Raw genomic sequence first — 15,665 nt, 5'->3', positions numbered from 1 at the left:
CATGAGCTTGTGATCATGAGCACAAGGGTGGACACATGAATGCTGTTCAATGCACAGACACTCTGCAGGTATGAACGTCCCTCCAAAGCCATAACAAGGTCACTGGGCAGAAAATGCTTTCATGGAAAAAGAGGAAAGAATACCTTCAAAAATAAAAAATAATAGACATAAAGTCCGAGGGACAAGTCAAAACCCCTTGCATTCATCAGAGCAGTCCTGTATTGGACTCACTAAAATCTACCTGTGCATCTTGTCCACTGGGATGGCCGGCCTCCTGCCCTTCCACCCTCTTGAGCAGCCACCAATCCAGGAATGTCATCTGCAACCACGCCTCTTCTTTCTCTCTCCCTTTAACCTCTATCTCATGGAAGCCCCCTGGCTCTGTTGAGATATTAAATCAAAATCCAGCTACAATGTTTACAGAGAAATAACTCTGATCCTGAATGTCCCCAGCTCCTTCTTACATGAACCAGCCATGATTCCCCAGAAGTAGTGGGTAATCCTGACTTTTAACAGGCATGGAGGGAAATCACTCCTTGACTCAGGAAGAAGGTGCCTACACTAGATGTCAGTGTAAATCCTACACTGACATCTAGTGTGAAACTAAGGTAACATTCTGAAGACCAGCTGCAGCCGGACACGTCCATGTCCAAGATCTTCATGGAAAGATTTCAGAGCTGGCAGAAGATGAGTGTTGCTAGGCCTAGTAATGCAAACTTGTTATCCCACCTACTTGAGAGGCTGATGCAGGGAGATCACAACTTCAAGGCTAGCTTGGGCACCCTACCCTGGGCTCAAAATAAAATGCAAAAAGGGTAGGGATTGGGCTCAGTGGCAGAACACTTGCCTAGTACACATCCGGTGTTAAGGTCATCTCACATGTAATTGTTTACTAGACAACTAAGCAGGAAGTGTATCTGTGACCTTGGGGTGGATTGATGTTCAGTAATTATCCATGTGTTTACTTTATACATGAGGCTGCCAGTGAGAACCATGAGCATGGTCTTTATAGCTCTTATTGTGATCATTTGGTCACCTATTGAGTCGATCCTTTCCTCTCCTGGTCAAGCCTGAAGTTTCCTGATTCTGATAGCATCATCCTCTCCTGGTCTAGCCTGAAGTTTCCTGATTCTGATATCATCATCCCCTCCTGGTCTAGCCTGAAGTTTCCTGCTTCTGATAGCAATATCCACTCTTGGTCTAACCTGCAATTTTCTGCATCTGTATTTCTTTCTTGTACATTGCTTTTGCATATATTCTTCTATACTGCTTTTTATACTTTAAGCTACATGTTGCACATTAAAGAACAAAAGAGACATTAGAAGCTAAAGATATTTCTGCCTTTCACAAAGCATGGGCCTTTTAAACTGATGCAAATAGCTGTGCTGAGGGGCTCTCTTCTTCACAGAACTAGACTAACCTCGCTCCAGGTCTGCTGTAGCCTGAAGGGGAGGTAGGTCTCTTCCTTCCAGCTAGGTGATAGGACACAAGCAACACAGCCAAACTTCAGTTTTTGCTTGCATTCCTTTCTCTCTCTCACTTCCCAATATTAGGAACCACCATGGAGGCATGCACAGGGGAAAATGAGGCCTGCAGCCAACATCTACTTCTCTGAGACTGAACATGTCAGAAAGGAGAGTACAAGTACAAACTGAGTGCATGCCCTTGCAGCCTATAGTGAGAGTCCTTGAAACTCCTCCAGTGTCTCAGGAAAAACTCCCAAATCCAAAGAGCCTCAAATTCATATGAGCCCCTCATATAAGCCAAACCAAGTTATACTCGATGGAATAGGCTCACAACAACTTAATCTGAAAACCTGGTATAGTGGTTCACACCTTTAATCCCAACACTCAGGAGGTAGAGGCAGGTGGATCTCTTGAGTTCAAGACCAGCCTGGTCTACACATAGTGAGTTCCAGGAAAGCCAGGGCTACATAGTTAGCCACTGCCTAGGAAAAGGAAATCAAGGAAGCTCTACTGTACATATGGAGTCAAGATAGCCTAAAATGTGACTTTCACAGGTTGAGAGACTAGGGAATTGCATTTGAAAACTGATGTTGGGCTATACATGGTATGTGTCATATTCTCTACTCTTGATATTAAATTTAAACCAAATTTTAAAATATGGTGCCATCTGTTGACTAGGGGAATGCATGTGATCAGGCCTGTGATGTCTATTGACAATGTGTCAATTTGTTTAATGCAGGAAATGATTTGCCCAGCAGAAATGCCCAATGCTGAGATGGGGTAGAGCTCAACAAGTAGACCTGTTGTGTAGCAAGTGGGAAACCTGGGTTCTATCCACAACATTTTGGAGCATCACAAAACAAAGTAAGGGAAGTAAAGTCTAATGGCAGTCTCTTTATTCTCCAGTGACCTCTGATGATATTATTAAACTAGAAGAACAGAGGCAGCAAAATGAGGCAATGGGTAAGGAAGTTGGCCCCCAAGACTGACAACCTAAGTTCAGAATCCTAAACTTACAAGATAGAAGGAAAGAAACAACTATTATAAGTTGTCTTCTGAGCTACACATACATGGCATGGTGAACACACAAATACACATACACACAAAAACAATAAATAACCAACCAACCTGAAGAATGCTGGTGCCATTGGGTCCATGTTCTCCTATATCAACACCTGTAGTTCTGCTTGCCAGTCCTCTGTACTGACACCAGAGTTTGGACCAAGTGCAAAACAGGGTCAGGAAGTTCATAATCTGTGTCTTGCATTTTTGAGGGCATGGATAAAGCTGGTATCTAATGTCAAGCAGTGCTGTCCTGCAGAGTAGTCCAAGCCAGCCTATGAAGCAAGCACAGGAGAACCCACAATTCAAGAAATGCAATGACCCAGAACCCAAAGTGTCCTGAAAAATCTTCAGATTTCAGATTAATTTACAGCTTTAAGATTCAGATTAGCATTGTTCCATCAGCAAATCCATGCCAACATTGACACAGTCCAGAAAACTCCAAAGTATGAGACACTGCTGGTCCCAAACATGGTGGATAAGATGAGAAATACTCACCTTCTGCTGTTCTCATAGTATTCCACACAGGGCTTTCTATTGTGAAGGCCCAAAAAGGGCTGTTTCTCTCACATCCATATAACCATTCAAAAGAACCAGAACTGGACCTGGTAGTGATTTCCTATAGTCCTGTCACTGGGCAGGCAGAGGCACAAGTATGCATATATGTATACATGTTTCATACAACAAATGAAATAAAACTATAATGAATAAGTTTTCAGCTCTCATGATCAATAAGTCCTCTGGTTCTAATTGCATGCTTGGAGGTAATTTCTTTCTAACCACTAATTTTTTAAGCAGTGACTAGAAACTCCAGTAGAAATGTTTCTCCTTAGTCCAAACGTGAAGTGGGCTACAGAAAGTAATTCCCACTGTCACCAGAAGTCATTAGATAAATGGATCTCTGTCACTAATGGAACACATGGTTTGAATCTGCAGTGTCTCCCAGAGGCTCATGTTTTGACCACTTGTTCCCCAGCTGGTGACACTAACTGGGAAGGCGATGAAACCTTCCAGAAGCCCTGCTTCCTGGCAGAAGTAGATAATTAGGAGTGGCCTTTAAGGTTACAGCCAAGACATAGTTCTGGTCATTCTGCTTGTCCTGGTCATCCATGACATGAGTAACACTGCCACACACTTCTGCTCCCATGGACTGAGCCACTGCACCATGCCCACCCTGCTGTGATAGACTGCAGATCACTGACCCTGAGCCAAAGTTAACCTTTCCACCCTTGTTTCTGTATGCATAGTGTCAATGGCAGCAAGAAGTAAACTAAGGGTCTGACAAGATGGTTTTGTGGGTGTGCTGTCTAGTTTTGTGTCAACTTGACACAAGTTAAAGTCAACTGAGAGCAGACAAAATGGAGGTTTCGACTGAGAAAATGCCTCCAGAAGTCAGGCTGTAGGCAAACCTGCAAGGAACTTTCTTAATTAGGGATTGATGTGGGAGGGCCCAGCCCATTGTGGCTGGTGCCGCCTGGGCTGGTGGTCCCAGGTTCTGTAAGAAAACAGGTTGAACAAGCAATGAGGGGGAAGTCAGTAAGCATCACTCTCCATGACCTGTGCATCAGCTCCTGCCTCCAGATTCCTTCCCATTTTGGGTTCCTGCCTTGACTTCCCTCCATGGACTGTGACTGGGGATATATAAAAGAAATAGACCTATTTCTATACCTGAATATAAGAACATCTCATCTGAAAACACTCTTTAAAAATATAGATTCTAGGGGCCGGGGAGATTGCACAGGGGTTAAGAACAATTGCTGAATTTCCAGACGTCCCAGAACCCAAATTGGGTGGCTCTAAGCCATATGTAACTTAAGATCCAGTAGAGTTTTCTTCTGGCCTCTGTGGCTACTGGCACATGTGTAGCGTACATGTGCCCACACACATGTATACACACACACAAACACATAAACACTTTTAGAATCTTTTTTCAAAACATAGATGCTGGGTGATCATTTGCTAGGTAACTCAAAGAGATGTCTAGGAATCAGAATATTTGAAATCTTTAATTTGTTTGCTTTCTCAGACAGGGTCTCAGGGTATCCTAAGAGGACTTTAAACACTCTATCCTCCTGGCCCAGTTTTCTGAGGGCTGAAGTTATAGGGGTGCACTATTTCACCCAAGTGATAAATTTAATTTACATAATAAATCAGCACATACTTCATTTGCTCAGTCCATAGCTGTCAAATATAATTCTGAGTACTTTGCTGTCATAAATAATAATCACAAAAATACTAATAAGTATCTCTCTTCATACACTGTTTTCTGAAGAGGATAAACTGGGGACATTCTTTTCTTAAAAAGCAAATATTTTAGTAAGCAGGCAACTGTGGTCACTGTTGCTATGGGGAACAAACAACCCTACTGTAATCTGAGAATCACAGGGAACACTGGCAGATATTCAAAGCTATGCTTGCTATATAAAAATGATTCATTAAGAGATTCGTAATAACTGGGATAGAAAGAAGAATCAGCAGTTAAGAGCACATACTATTCTTGCTAAGGATCAGGGTTCAATACACATTGAACACATGAAGGCTTACAACCATCTCTGTAAGTCCAATTCCAGAGAATCTGGCACCCTCTTCTGGACTCTGCAGGCACTGGCCACACACAATGCACATACCACATATGTACGTACATGCAGTCAAAACACTGTAACATAGAATCGGGCATGGTAGCACATGCCTTTAATGCCAGTACTCAGGAGGTAGGCAGGATGATCTCTGTGTGTTTGAGACCAGCCTCGTCTACACAGGGAGTTCCAGGACAGCTAGGGCTATTGCACAGAGAAACTCTGTCTTGAAGAAAACAAAAAGAAAAACCACTCATAAAATAAAAATCATTCTTTTCAAAAAGAGAGACTCCTTTGCCTCTGTCACTATAACCACAGAATTCATGCTACTTTTGAGTCTACAACCCACAAAATGACTCCTATATTTTCAGTTGTCTAGCCACACCCCCACCACCTGCTACTCTGGTAATTAAACTCAGGGCCTCAATGTACAAAGCAAGTGTTCTACCACTGAGCTACACCCCTAGTTCACTATTGTCTTATGCTTATCTAAGTTCATAATTGTGCAGGAGGAATAGCTCAGTGATACAAAGCATAAGTTATGTCCTGGGTTGATCCTAACCATCAAAAATAAATAAATAAATTCATTAATTAAATAAATTTTTAAAGAAAAGAAGACCAAAAGCTCATACATAATAAACTAATGTATGTCATAGCTACTATAGTAGCAGCATATACTTGAAAAAAATCACTAAAATTTTAAATGTCTCACCAAAAAACAATTATATGAGGTTATTTAGACTGATTTAGCCATTTCACAATATATAAACTTCAAAGTGTTATTTTAAATGTCATAAATATATACAATTTTTGTCAAGTAATCTTTTACCATGTTTTAATCCCAGCACTCTTAAGACACAGGCAGGTGGATCTCTGTGAGTTTGTGGCCAATTTGATCTACATAGCCAGTTCCAGAACAGCCAAGACTACAAAGGGAGGCCTATCTCAAAGAAGAAATCGAGTGTTCATTACTGAGTTCACATTTATGAGTCCCCAAGGGCACTTTCTTACACAGTCTTATACATGCTAAACTAGTGTCAGGCCTTTGCAAATGCAACACATTTGGTGTCCATCCTGTTGTCAGGCTGGCCTCAAAGTCTAAAGCATATGTGTGTTACCATGGCCTGTACTGCTACAGATCAAAATGGCACACAATTATCACCCAAAGACATATAAAGCCTATGTTTCTTAAACAAGAATTCAGTGCTCTTTGCCCAAGTTTCTCTAAGAATTTTTTCCCTGTTTGAAAGGAGGGAGCACAGTACTCAATATTAAAAATCACTGACTAAAGAGACGACAGGGACCATAATTCTGCTTTCTCTCACCCAACATCCAAGTTAGATCCAGCACTCATCAGAAATTAAGGGCGGTGTCTGGACAGAACCTAGGCAGGCCGAGAAGGCTGATCTGGGCCTTTGTGTCCCAGATCTGCAGCCACGAGAATCACTTTTTGTCTTTTATCATATTGACAGAAACTAATGCTCCAAGTCTCAAGAATGCTTTCTGGGTTGGATGCAGTAAGAGAGGCCTGTAAATTCCAATGTTGCAGAGGCTAAGGCAAGAATATTGATTATACTTAGGAGCTCAGCCTTGGCTGCATAGAAAGTGTCTGGGCTACACAGGGAGACTTTGTCTTCAGAAGGAAAAATAAGTAAATTTTAAAAAGCAAGCATTCTGAGACTAAAGCCAGCTAAAGCTACTCTATTTTACTCATAGGAAAGAGAACCTTAAACGAGGTCATAAAATTACATAGTAGCTTAAATAGAAGAAAATCCCCGGCCACCATTACAAAAGATAACTAGTAATCCTGTGAGTGAATTCTAGGCCAGCCAGGGACACATGAGTCCCCTGGGAAGCAAAAAAAAAAAATCCAGACAATGATGGCTCATGGCTTTAATCCCAACACACAGGGGGCAGAGGCAGGCAAGTCTCTGAGTTTGAGGCCACCTGGTCTACAAGAGGGAGTTCCAGGATAACCAGGGCTCTTACAAAGAGAAACTAAAACTCAAAAAACTAAACAAACAAAAAAAAATTCTAAGACCTCAATACAGCCATTACGTCCACTACTTCAAGCCCATTTCTGCCCTCCATAGTCCCAATCTCCCTCGCATCCTCTCCATGACAGCTTGCCTCTCTATACTTCATTAATCCTGAACTGCAACGGGACTGTTCCCGCCAGGAGAGCCATAAACTGAAGAGGCCACAAATAACAGACTCCACCGGCCACAGAACCGGCGCTTAGCTGGCCCCTCCCTGGGCAGCAGAGCTAAACCCAAGGCGCATGCACCATTAGAGCCTGTCGCGCTTCAATGGAGTCACGGAAGGCACAGTATCCGAAATCTGGTTGCATCCATTGATGCCGTCTGAAACAAGTCTGTTTGTGTACTGTGCGCACTTTGTTTCTTGGGCACAACGGATTTTTCCAGCGGAAAGGTAAACATGAAAGAGTCCTGGTGGCTGAAAGCTGCTGAACTAAGTGAAGAAAGGGAAAGAGTGAGTGAGACTTGACGGAGACGTCACCAAAGCGCTCCGGAAGCGTCCGACAATGAAGGGTAAGCTGGATGAGAGACACGAAATTGGGCCGGGATGAGAGTACAGAGGGTCTGGAACAGGAAGCTGAGTCAGGGATACCTGTCGCAACAGAGTCCCAAGACAGTTTCCAGGGAAACCGTGTTCTATTGACTCATAGTACAAAAAAGAAATCGAGGCGCAGAGTGTGAACGGCCGTATACACAGTCTCTAAGCTAGGAATAGAAGTCAGGATCGAGTGTGTTCTCTCCAGGGGAGCAAGGGCCGCTCAGGGGAACTGGAAAAGGTGGATCCAAGGCCTTGGCCAAACCTACTCACTACCTGCCTAGATAACTGCTGCCAGGATCTGCTCCCCTCTACCACCTGGCTTTTCACCCTTTGTCAAGTAAAAACCTTAGGCTCAGTATCGCAAACCTAAGGCATTCGTATTTGAGCAGAAAAGAGATGTTCCAGGAAGGGAAGCAAGCACTGGAGCAGTATAAGAGGGGAGAGAGGATACTGTAAAGATTTAGCCTCTGATCTGTTGATTTACACTCCTGCCATGTCCTTTCATCAGAGATCAAGTGCCTTGGCATATCTCAACTTCAGTATTATTTTGTACATAACTAGGAATAATTATGTTAAAAGTTCTTAGAAAGATTAATGAGATTGAAATAAATGTGTACACACACCTATGAGTGTATGTATATATGTGTTGTTTTAAATCAACTACTTGACAAGCAGTGAGTGTAACAGAGCTATTACAAGTGTACTTCTGCAGAAAGATTTCCAACTCTGATTCTAGGCATCTGGGGTAGGTTAAAAAAAAAAGTTATTCCTAGGATCCCAGGCCCTGCACATTAATCTCAATAAACAAACTGGAGTCTCAATCTGCAGTTGAAGGGAGAACTAGATTCTGTATGTAAAACTGGTAACTTCCTTGGTTTGTTTGCTTGATCAAACATGTACTCAGGGAAGTTCAAGAGAACAGAGGTAGATTTTTGTTTCTTTGATTGTTAATTATTGTTGCTGTTGGGATAAGGTCCGCTATATAGTTCTGACTGAGCTGGAAACAGACTGTAAACAAGGCTGGCCTCTCCCTCTGAAGTGATGAGATCAACTGTGTGCGCTACCACACAGTTGTAGTGTGAGCTAGGTTTTCTGGTCGTTTGCCCTTTCTTACCACATTTACAACTGTACTCTGTCCCTCAGTGCCACCGTGATGATTTCCTCCAAACAAATAAGAAACAGAAGCATGGAGGTTTAGACAGATTTTGGCATCATGGTGGTCATATTTAGAATTTGCAGAAAGACTGTTGTATTTTGTTTGTCGTATACATTCCAATTTTATTGATTCTAAACAGCGAAAAATCTGTTTTAAACTTCTTGTAATCAGCAAAATACAGTGTGTAAACCAACCACCCACTAACTATTACCATCACCTTACTTTTAGTGTCTTCATTCCTTAGTGAGCAACTGCCCAAGTATAATTATAACTTGTTTTTTAAATCAGAACTACTCTAAATGTGATCCAATGAGGAGTTTTTTTGAACCTTCAGAGTCTGGAGTAGGAACTAAAACCCCATGTTTTAATAAGATCCCCCAAGGTTCTTAAACACATTAACCTCTGAGAGGTGCTCTTTTAAACCTCATCCTAAGTATTTCTAAGACAAATCTGGCCAAAGGAAAGAATTAAGAAGTATCTAAGATAGTTGTGGTACTCGTCTGTAATCCCAGCAACTAGCAATTAGAAGCCTGAGACAGGAGTATTGAAGGTTTAAGGCCATTGTGAGCTACATAGCAAATTCTAAGTCAGCCTAGGATGCAAAGTAGACTGTGTCTTTAAATAAATATGTAAATAAACAGCATTCAGTAGGAGCAGGGACATGGATCCATGGTGAAGCACTTTCCAGGCATGCATTAAACCCCACTGAGTTTAATCCCCCAGTACTGCAGACTAAAATAAAAGGATAAACCAAGAAAGCTTGGCCTTTTCATACTAACCAAGTATTCCATCTCTAAATAAATGTAGGTCATACTTAGAAGAGCCTTGGATATTACACTCATTCCTAACAGGAAGTAATCTTCTATTTTTGTCTTTCATCCCCCAGCTGTGATTTACCATGCCTTTTCTCATAAAGAAGCCGAGGAGCACTATGTACAGGTACAATCTTTCAAAGGTGGGCTGGGAGCGGTAGACTTGAGAGCAAAGGTGGTTCAATGGCTTCGAAGACTGGTCTAGGTGTCCTTTCCCATGGATTACTCTTCACCTTTACAGTCAGCATATTAGGCCCCATCGAGGTCTTTTGTGCTGATGTCTTCTTGTGCCAGGCTCCTTTCTTAGGGTACCAGAGTCAGCTCTGAGGGACTTGGACTCCTAGATTTCATGTCATCTCCCATGGTCCCATATACCCGATGGACACTTCCGCCTAGCCAATTCCAGGTCAGGATAGGCATATCCGAGTCACGGCACCAAAATGTTAGTTATTTAGCTGCGTTGTGTTCTTACCCTGCAAGGAAGTGTCACGAAACATGACAGAATCCACTTATAAGGAAGCCTGTGAACCGGGGAATCTGCTCCATATGCGAAAGACTGCTGTCTTTTCACCTGAACCGCATCCAAATTGCATCCAACACCACTTTCTTTGATTGGTGAGTTCCCCCATTTTTCGGCCAGCGTAAACGGTTTCCTGAATCTGTGAGAACGTCCGTTGATCGTCCGGCGCCTCACATGTATTCTTGAGACTGGGGGAACCCCCAACCATGGTCTTCATTGGCTACGGTCGGCCCCTATCGCAGGCCTAACTTTTCTAGCCATCTCCCATGTCTGCAGCCTGAGATATTTCTCGAGATGGGGCCATAGTCGTGGTGCGTCCTGGGAGCCACGATTTATAGGCTTTGTATAACATGCTATAAACACATAGCCTTCCATGTCCCAGAAGGCATGAGAGTGCACTTTACCCTGGGACTGTCTTCCTGAGGTTCTTGCAAGAAGTTCTTGTTTCAGGTTTGAGCCTGGTGTTCTTGACTCTCTGACCCTGGCTTTGTGTGAAAGGGCACCAAGACAAATGGTAACAACCTCAGAGAAAAACTTTGGTCCTCTCCCTTCACTTTCCTTACAATCCCACTACTTTACACAAGGAACTGCTTTGCAAATCTTCACCTTAACCTCTATCAATGGGTTAAACAAGGTTGATGTTAATTGTTTTTGTTTCTTTGGGTGAATTCCTGCAGGGCTGCAGCTGCTTTGTTTCCTGAGTGTTAGCACCTAGCTTTGATCTGCTTTTTGTGATTGCTACATCTTGTCTCTATTACCTCCTGTTTGAAGTCTTATCTGAGTGTTTGCTAGGAGTTCAAAACCTATGAAAACTTGCTTTAGGGACAATCCAGAAAACTGTGGTGTTCCTTTACTGAGAATTTGCAGTTGGAATAGTCCCTTTGGAGAGGTTTAGATAAGACATTTTGGTATATGGAATTGACTTCCTAAAGGTATTAATTGTATAACAATAAAAAGGCCCTTTGCTTATCTACAATGTTTCAGTCCGGAGAGATGGACCCCCTCTGAAGGTGGAAAAGTCTAAAAATCATACTTAGAAGGCTCTGTGCCCTCTTTCCATGGACCCCTATGAACACACACCAAATATACAACGTTTTGGTGCAACATTGTCATGATGCTTCAAGAAGGACAGAGGATTCTGACACTTTTAAGAATTGGAAGAAGTTCACCCTCTGGGTAAAATGACTCCAGGATTGGCAGGGTCATGGGGAATTTAAACTCCCTATCTCTGGAGCACAAAATGTACAATTGCTAAAATGCTTGTTAAATAGAAAAGCACTAACTGTCCATTTTTTAATGATAGAAATAAATTGCTCCTGAGACAAAGAATAAATCAAGGAAAAAGGCCCATCCCAATAGAGAAATGGGAAGGAAAGGAAATCTCTGGATAGTAAAGGGAGAAATACTTAATCCAAAAAAAAAAATTCCTGGTAAAAAGGGGGAAATTATCAAATCAAGGACTAAAAAATAAAAATCACTGTGAACAAAAAAAATAAAGGAAAGAAAAAAGCCTCTTCCCAGTAAAAATAGGAAGAAAAAAGTCTCTTTTTGATATAAGAAATTGAGGATAGTTGTAACTTAGAGCTCTCCCTGCCTATCAGCTCTTTCAGAGAGAGACCTGTGGGTAAGCACAAAGAGGAGGCATCTGAATCACAAAGAATGGGTGGCTGGGCCTCATTGCTGCAGCCTGAGCAAGCACAACAGACCCAGAGCTGAGAGTTTTCTTGTCTGTTTGCTTAACTTTGGTTTAAATGATTCTTGTTTTTGTTTTTCATTACAGCAGGAATAACTCAATATTAAAGATTCCCTACTAGGAAATACTTTTTATCTTTTCTTATAGTTGGAATAAATCATTATCAATTGTCCCTTCATGAGAGAAAGAAAAAAAATTAAACAAGCCCAACTTCTAGTAAAAAACAAGTATGGTGAGGGCATAAAGTACTAAGTCAAAGCTGTTTGAATTTCCAGAGCCTTTAGTCATTCATCCTGTAAAGGCTGTTCTCTTCTCTTGATTGTCTAATCATAATGCTTAATTTTTATAGTAAATGAACTGGAAGAACAACATTCATGACTTTATAGTATTGGATTTGCTCTTCTCTGTTGGTCATTTACTGAAGATTTGGCTCCACTCTTTTAAGTTGCTTTCTAGAAATTCTTGGTTAAATTACATAAAAATGTAACACCTGAAACAGATTGGGTGGTTAGCTTATTAGATAATATGGTTACTAAGGTAAAAGCTCATAAAAATGATATCTTACTGATAAGGAGCTTACAAAAATTATTTTACACTAAGTAAAATATAGGTAAATTATTTGACCCACACTGTTAATACTTGGCAAGTTACATTAACATATTACTTAAGATCTGCAAAAAAGTATCCTCCTGTTAAAATTTTATAAAAATATTCCATAGTATTGCTTAAAGTTACCTCTTAAAATCCTACAGATATTGTTTTCAATGCTTTTAGAGATGGCTTATGTAAAAAGGACTATGCAAATAAATGCTGGTGATAAAGTTGCTCAACTGTTATTACTTCCATACTGTAAATGTAAAGCAACTCCAATTGTAAGACAGGAGATTTAAAAAATACTGGGGAAAAAAAGCTGGGTGGTGGTGCACACCTTTAATCCCAGCACTCGGGAGGCAGAGCCAGGCAGATCTCTGTGAGTCTGAGGCCAGCCTGGTCTACAGAGCGAGATCTAGGACAGGCACCAAAGCTACACAGAGAAACCTTGTTTCAAAATAAATACATAAATAAATACTGAAAAAATATTTTGACAAGCTGCTGTTATTAATGATAAGAGGCCAAAGTTAAAATTACAAGTAAATGATATTCAGGTTTCAGGCCTACCAGACACTAAAGCTGATATATCTGTAATTTTTCAAAAATCTTAAAATCCCACTTGGCCTTTACAAGAAGTCTCCACTCAATTTGTAGCCAATGGAACCTTATCTCAGGTAAAAACAGAATGTAGAGTGGATTAAATGCATATGGCCTAGAGGACAAATAGGTATGTTAAAGCCTTGTGTAGTTGATATAGCTGTGAATTTTTGGGAGAGAAATTTGTTACAAACAATGGGGAACTCAAGTTAATGTTCTTACAATTTCAGAAAGAGCCCGTAAAATAATGTTAAAATTGGGGTAAGTTCCTAGAAAAGGTATTGGAAAAAAATTGTTGATGAAAATAAAAGGATATACAACAGGATATCCTCTTTTTTTTTGTCCAACAGCAGGATAAAATAGGAATTGCCTATCCAAATTTGGAGTAGGGGCCACTGCTGGTAATCTCACTGCTCTACCTTTAAAAGGGCTAACTAATAAGCCTACATGGGTGGGGCAGTGGCCCTTACCTAAAGAAAAATTACAGGCACTTGAGCAACTAGTTAAAGAATAGTTAGATGCTAAACACATAGAGGAAAGTACTAGTCCTTAATTCTCCTGTGTTTGTAATACAAAAGGAATCTGGTAAATAGAGATTATTAATTGACTTAAAAGTGATTAATAAGATGATTCCACCTACGAGATCTTTATAGTCTGGAATTCCTTTAACTTCTTAATTATCTAAGGATTGGCTTATTATAGTTATTGATTCACAAGATTGCTTCTTTATTATTCCTTTACAAGAACAGGGTAGAGAAAAATTTGCTTTTCCAATTCCTACTAATAATAATGCTCAACCAGTAAAATGATGTCATTGGAATGTCCTTCTCCAAGGAATGTTAAATAACCCAACTTTATGTCAATATTGGTTACATCAATCACTAGAAATTGTTTGTAAACAATTTCTTCAATTTATTATCATAATATGGATGGTATTTTATTGGCTGCTTCTGATACAGATACATTAGAAAAAATGTTTAATATGATACAGAAAATTTTACACTGTTGGGGACTACAAATTTCTCCTGGGAAAAATAAAAAGAGGAGATTCTTTTAGTTATTTAGGATTTAAATTAAGTAAACAGAGAAATCAGCTGCAAAAGGTCCAGATTTGATGAGATCAAATGCACACTCTTAATGATTTTTAAAAAATATTGGGTGATATTAATTGGTGGCCTGTTGTATGATATTTTGTTTGTGTTCTGACAAATAAAGCTTTCCTGGAGATCAGAGGGTGGAGCTAGCCACTAATTAACCATAGAGGCCAGGCAGTGGTGGCACACACCTTTAATTCTAGCATGTGAGATGAGGAAGCAGAAAGACCAGTATAAAAGGGCAATAGAGCTAGGTAGTGGTGGCTCACACCTTTAATCTCAGCACATGGGAGGCTCAAACCTTTAATCCCAGCAGTAAGAAGGATCATGCCTTTGATCCCAGCACATGGGAGGTGGGGACAGGAATATAAGGTGGTGGGTGGAGACAGGATCTACCTACCCATTCAGTCTAAGGATTCATAGAGTCAGGATATCCCCCATTCAGTCTAACGATTCATAGAGTCAGGATATCCCCCATTCAGTCTGAGATTTTGTAGAGGCTTTAAGAAGTCTTTCTAGTGGTTGCCTGCTCTGCTGATCTTTCAGCTTTCACCCTTGATATCTGATCCAGGTTTTTATTATTAAGATTAATTAGGATCACCCTTCAGTTGCATCCTACCATTAGATTGTGTACTCAAGACTTAAATAATTTGCTTCAGATTTTGCAAGGTGACTCAGATTTAAACATTCCAAAACAATTAACAGCTGAGGCTTAAAGTGAATTAGCCTAAGTAGAACAAAAATTACAAAATGCCTATGTGGATCGATTAGATCTCATAACTAAATGTATTTTAGTAATCATTCCCCTACTGGACTCATTATGGAGAGGGAGGATAATATTTTGGAATGGATTGTCCTAGCTCACAAACAGAGGAATATGTTAACGACCTATAGGGGAAAAGTTTCTGATTTAGTCATAAAGGGAAGAATAAGAATTTGTCAATTGTTAGGAATGGATCCAGCTGAGATTGTAGTACCCTATACTAATGCTGAAATTGTGCAATTATGGGTGATTAATGATGATTGGCAAAGAGCTTGTAGTAATTTCCTAGGAGAACTTAACAACAAATATCTAAAAAGTAAGTGACTTCAATTTATAAAGAGAACTGAATGGATTATTCCCTATGTAGTAAAAAGAGCAACTATTTCTGGGGCTCTTACATTTTATACAGCTGTGAATAAATTAAGAATGGCTAGTTATAAAGCAGGAAGTATCAGTAAAGTTATTGAAAGTCTATGATTCAATTCAAAAATCAGAGTTATATGTGAAAGACCCTAGCCCTTCAGGCTTACACCCCCAAGCCTCAGGAAAAGAGAAACTTCAAGCACCAGGAAATGAGAAACTAAAAATCTAGTTCCAAGGGCAACCTGACTTAGCCATTGTTCAATCTCCCTTGCAACCATATAACAATGTAAAAAAGATTTCTGTTAAGAGATGTGCTCAACTGTGACTGGGATAGTTGCAGGTGTTCCAGGAAGGACCACCATGACCTGTGTGTAAACTCCACTCCTGCCCTGATA

The 15,665-nt window shown here is 40.5% G+C and overlaps 1 long non-coding RNA gene across 1 annotated transcript; it reads left to right on the top strand.

Moving 5' to 3' along the window:
- The first annotated feature begins 7,417 nt into the window (after positions 1–7,417).
- Positions 7,418–11,342, top strand: LOC143274333 (uncharacterized). Its single transcript, XR_013052936.1, has 3 exons — positions 7,418–7,656; positions 9,724–10,264; positions 11,154–11,342. It is a non-coding gene; the product is annotated as an uncharacterized LOC143274333 (long non-coding RNA).
- The last annotated feature ends 4,323 nt before the right edge of the window (positions 11,343–15,665 follow it).

This window comes from Peromyscus maniculatus, chromosome 1 (genome assembly GCF_049852395.1).
Source record: "Peromyscus maniculatus bairdii isolate BWxNUB_F1_BW_parent chromosome 1, HU_Pman_BW_mat_3.1, whole genome shotgun sequence".
In the NCBI taxonomy this organism is placed as follows: domain Eukaryota; kingdom Metazoa; phylum Chordata; class Mammalia; order Rodentia; family Cricetidae; genus Peromyscus; species Peromyscus maniculatus.
The sequence above is the reverse complement of the archived record's forward strand: the minus strand, read 5'-3'. Positions and strand labels throughout refer to the sequence as shown.